This window comes from Grammomys surdaster, unplaced genomic scaffold, assembly GCF_004785775.1.
Source record: "Grammomys surdaster isolate TR1022 unplaced genomic scaffold, NIH_TR_1.0 144, whole genome shotgun sequence".
NCBI lineage: Eukaryota > Metazoa > Chordata > Mammalia > Rodentia > Muridae > Grammomys > Grammomys surdaster.
Genome location: NW_021604602.1, coordinates 4671509 through 4676978, shown reverse-complemented (window position 1 = coordinate 4676978; position 5470 = coordinate 4671509).

The following is a 5470-nucleotide window of genomic DNA, read 5'->3' as shown; positions in this document are numbered from 1 at the left end:
CCACTCCAAGAGATCAAACCCATGCTCAGGACTGCTCAGGTGGTCAAGAATCTGAGTCTAGATAAACCATGGATGCATGGGAAAACAAAATACTACTGTTCTGTTTAAGAAACGTAATTAAATGACTCCTAATGGCATTCTGTTATACAAATAGATCAGTGTCTTGCTCAGCCAGCATCAAAGAAGCATCCTCTTGCAGTAGATAGAACATAGAAATCCATAACTGGACCATATTCAGAGGGTGAGAGACTTTGTAACAGTCTATCCTAAATGGAATATCTTCACCTAGATCATTCCCCTCGGGGCTTCAGGGCACTACCTAGAAGAAAAGGCAGAAAGATTCTAGGAGCCTAGGATGGGTGAAGTGGCACACACCTTTAATTCCAGCATCAGGAGGCAGAGACAGGAGGATCTCTGTGAGATTGAGGCCAGCCTGATCTATGTAGTGAGCTCCAGGACAACCAGAGCTATACAGAGACATAGTGAAGACTTGTCTTGGAACGAAAAAAAGCCAGAAAGATTGTTAAGAGCCAGAAGGAATGGAGGACACGGAGGAAACAGTATCTTCCAGATACAGCAGGATTGAAACAATATGAACTCACAGAGACTATGGCAGCATGTGTCATGCCTGCACGGGGTCAAGCCAGACAGGGCCCCAGCTGTGAGGGGAAGGTGGACACAAGCCCCCATCTCTAACCTCAAAAGCTATCTCCAATTGGCATCCACTTGCAAAGAAAAATCAGTTCTCTCCAATGGAGTCTCACTGGGTATGTAAACCACTTAAGGGTGTGTCCCTTACTCAGCAATAGATGGCCAACACAAAATAAATTCAATGCTATTTCCATAAATATTTTGTCTCATATCACTTTGGGCTTTTTGTTTCTTTGTCTTTTGATTGTATATCATGGTTACTGAGCTTGTGGTTTTATGGAGTGTGTGTGTGTGTGTGTGTGTGTGTTTCTTGTGCTTTTTCTGTGTTATTTTTCTTTGTTTTTTTAATTCTAATTTGTTTGCCTTTTATTTTGCCAGTTTGTTTTCTAAAGAGAGAGAGAGAGAGAAGAAAGGCAAGAGGTTTGGTAGGTGGGGAGGTGGGGAGGATCTGGGAGGAGTAGGGAGAGGAGAAACCATAATCAAAATATACAGTATGAAAATAAAATTTATTTTCAATTAAAAAAAAGAATCCTTGTGCAAAGTTCAACCCTAATCCCAACCCCCTTTGCCAGTCCCCTTCTTCCTGGCCACACCCTTGGCCACACCCCTTGGCCACACCCCTTGGCTAGCTCCTGTACCCATACCCTCAACTAGACACATCCCCACTCCTTTATTGGCCAGACACCGCCCTTCCTGACCAGCCTCCACATTCACCCTTTGCCAGCCCTTGTCCAGCCCCTATTCCCCACCGCCAGGGTTTGTTCTTGTGTCTTCCACAGTTAAGTTGCATTGCTGGGGTGGCAAGACGGCTCCATGAGTAAAATGTTTGCTGAGCAAGCATGGGGACTTGTGTTCAGACCCAAAGCACCCATGGAAAAAGCTGGGAACGCTCATGTGCCTGTAGGCCTAGTGGGTGACAGGGCTTCTCGGCCTTGTTGGCAGCCAGCCTAGTTCCAAGTTCCGTGAGGGACCTTGTCTCAAAGGAATAAAGTGCAGAATGATAAAGCAGGAGACTCAGTGTCCTTCTCTGACCTCTGTGCACACACATTGGTGCATGTATCTACACACACAGGAATTACAACCCCTTAGATCTACCCCCAAAGAAAACAGATCAATAGCTTATGTGCATTTACCCCGTGTGTGCTGACAAAACCCCTCCAAAAGGGTGGAAAAGCTCCCCTGACCTGAACTGCCCAACCTGAGAGTATCTGCTCTTCTGAATTTTTAAGACAGCTTTTGGCAAAAAGCAATAATCCAGACCTGCAATTGACCATTACACACACACACACACACACACACACACAGGACACACACACACACAGGATTGGCGGCAAACATCAGAGACCCAGCCCCAGGCAGCCCCAGGCAGCCCCAGCCACCCCTCCATCAGTCACACATTGCGCTGTTCCGGAACTCCTCACCTTCTCCCCATCCCCACCCCCCACCCCCCCACCCCACCCCACGCAACACTAGCAGCCGATCAACCTCCTAGCACCATGGCTACTCAGCTCAGAAAGTGGGCGGTGATTAGCTCAGTTGGCCAAGCAGCGGGACTTCCCAGTTTGACATTTCCTGTTTGCATGGAGGCAAAAATGTAGTCTACATGTACCTCTCCAAACAGAAGCCCGTGCTACTTAGCCTTGGATGCAAGACCAGCGAGGAAGAGAGGAAGACCAGGAACATAGAGACACTAGAGATACTTTTGGTGTTCCTATGCTGGGGAGGAGGCACCACCTCCATGATGATGGGTGACAGACTTGCTGTCACCCCCAAGGTAGCAAGCACACAGGGTGAATGAGAGCCCCTTCCTTGTCACCTTACTACAATGGTCTTGGCACAACCCCAGGAGTGTAGACTCTAGTATGGTGGACAACAGAGGACATTAGGTACAGCAACTAGCTGGAGCTTTATTTAGAGGTATCAGCTAGCTCAGAGATAAGATCACAGTCACCCACATAGGGTAGCACCTGCAGACCAGGAGGCCACACTACAGGGCAGCAACTTAAAATCTGGGAACCAAAGACTTCCATCAAACACTGAGGCAGGCTATCTGTCCCTAAAGTGGCCCTCACTGTCATTCTCTCATTCCAGAAGGAGGAGGAGCAAGGCGGGAGTGAGTGAGTCAACACTGCTTCAGAGAGTTGTTTCAGGGAGCCTCAGATCTTGTAGGCCCACCCACCTTTGAGAAGCGGGAAGCTTACAGAGGACCAAGGACAAGCTGGAGAGTCCAGCTGTGGAGAATCGGGACTAGAGGTATCCTCAGTGCAAGGTGATAGATCAGCCATCCGTCTTCCTCCCCTCCCTTCTCCCTGTTAGCCTTGAGCTTATGAGCATTCAGGACTCTCTACCAGCTGTCTGGATCAGCTGCCTTCAGGAGCAGCATGTCCCTGGGCCAAAAGGTTGGAGCTATGGGAACTTCCTTGAGACACAGCTAGATGCAAGTTGGATCCAAGAGGATTTTTAAAAATTATTTTATTTATTTTTATTCCAAATGTTGCTCCCCCTTCCCGGTCCCCCTCCTAGAGTCCTACACCCCATTCTGTCTCCCCTTTGTCTTTGAGAGGGTGCTCACCCTCCCACCCCTTCACCCAACCAACACACATACAACACACACACACACACACGTGCACACACAGATCCCCTTTCCCTGGGGCATCAAGTCTCTACAGGATGAGGCTCACCCTTTCCCACTGAGGCCAGACAAGGCAGTCCTCTTCTACATATGGGCCGGAGGCCATGGACCAGCCTATGTACGCTCTTTGGTTGGTGGCTTAGTCTCTGGGAGCTCCCAGGGGTCCAGGTGAGTGGACACTGTTGTCGATGGGGTTGCAATCCCCTTCAGCTCCTTCAATCCTTCCCCTAACTCTTCATAGGGGTCCCGATCTCCGTCCAATGGTTGGCTGTAAGAGTGAGATTGACATAACAGGATATGGATATGTGTATGTGTATATGTTTATGTATATATATATATATATGTAGCAATGCACACCACAGGCTGACAGGCTGGGTGAGCTTTGGCAGCACTTCTGAACCTACACTTCCTACCTCCGCTCCTCTATGATAAAATATTAAATGCGTGTCTTTGTCCATGAGTACAATAAAGACTCAGTACAAGCCGGCTGGCTCACCGCTGTTATTATTGACAACAGTGTTGTCATTACTGGGCAGATCAGCTAGACATCTATCACTTCTTTGGGCCACTTTGCACCGTTTGTTGAGCACTCACGGTGTCACGTGACGTTGTTGGTAGTGGGGAGGCCGGGGTCTTGGCAGGGGAGGTCGGGGTCTTGGCGGGGGAGGACGTGAAAAGCTATGATTATCCTGGGTCCCAGACTCAGCACTAGAGAATGTACCCGCCCAGCCCCTCTAGCGATTACCCACAATGCTGGTGGCAACCAGCCAGATGTGCAGCAGCAGGGGAGAGAGCCAGCCCTTCCCCTGGAGCGGGGTGGGAGACAGGGTCTTTCTGGAAGATTCTTGGGCTTATCTTCTTGCCCAATCCCTCCAGCCCTCAGGTTCTTAGACCCAAGACGGCTTGCACCAGCAGGTTTTGGAGCTTGCTGGTGGACGGTTCCGCCCTGAGCTATCTCCCCTGCATTTCTGTTCTCAGACTTTCTGGCATCCAGCCAAGCTCACGAAGGCTGTTCGTCTGGCCAGAATGCTGTTCCCTCTGTTCTTTCCCTGGAAACTTTGACCCCCTCCTTGGAGTTCCTGCTTAAAATGTCCGTTCCTGAGCCATCTTCCCTGGGCCTTCTGTGACTGCCGGCCAAAGGATGGTCTCTATAAAGTTCAGAGCCCTGCCAAGCCCACTTTGAAACTCCCTTATAGCCCATAGTCTGTCTTACAGGATGGTGACTAATACTGGAGGCCCCCAGTTCTCTCAGGGAGGCGAGCGTGAACAGGAGGACATGGGAGGGGGGCCTGCCAGAGCCCAGCCTTTGTGTCTTCATGGTTCCAACCTCCCCGCTGCTGAAGGGCAGCGCTGCTAACGAGGCATCTTTCTGTACACTCGGGCCAGGCTCATGTCTGAGCTAATTAATTTCCAAGTTCCACATGAATGCAAACACTGAAATTAGCACTCGCAGAAAAGCCAGACCTAACCCCTCCCCTAAGCAGAAGAGCCCTGGAAACCCAGAGGCTCTACAGCTCTGAGGCACTGCTTGCTCCCCATCCCTGGCTGGCTAGCCAGTTTCCCAGAGTGCTAGGGACAGCAGAGAAGGTGTAACATGGTGCCCTGGCTCCTGGCCCAGATCCGGATCAGAGGTCCTGGGGGAATGGAAGCTTGGAGAAGGTCTGCCTCAGGCCATCTCTGTCTGCTGCCTTCTTCTCTTGAGCTAGACTATTGACTTCCCAGGGCAAGGGCCAAATCAATCTCATTTCTTGTCCCTAATGACACCCTAAATAGTCCTGTTTATCAAGTGGCTCCTGGGGTGAGTAGAAAGAGTTACAAACAATAGACAAAGCCCAGGGTCCTAGCTTCCTCCCAAATGGGCATCCGCTCTCGGTCCCGTGAAGCTCTGACTGGCAGCCCTTGCTGTAAACATTGACAGCATAGTGTCCTGAGATAGTCTGGCTGAATTTCCGCGGGGCCCAGAGCAAACCGATCCCCTGACTCCCTTTTCTGGTTCCAGTACTGGAATTGGTTCTCTGCGGAATGAAGTGGATTGGTATCCTCATTGGGACCCTTGGGGATGGATGTCTCAGAATTCTAAATCAGTTCACTTTCTGAAAAAAATCAGGCACTTGTTTTCACCTAACGTTACCAAGCATCTGAAGGCGTAAGAGATGTACCTCCATCACACGTCATTCCACCACAGTA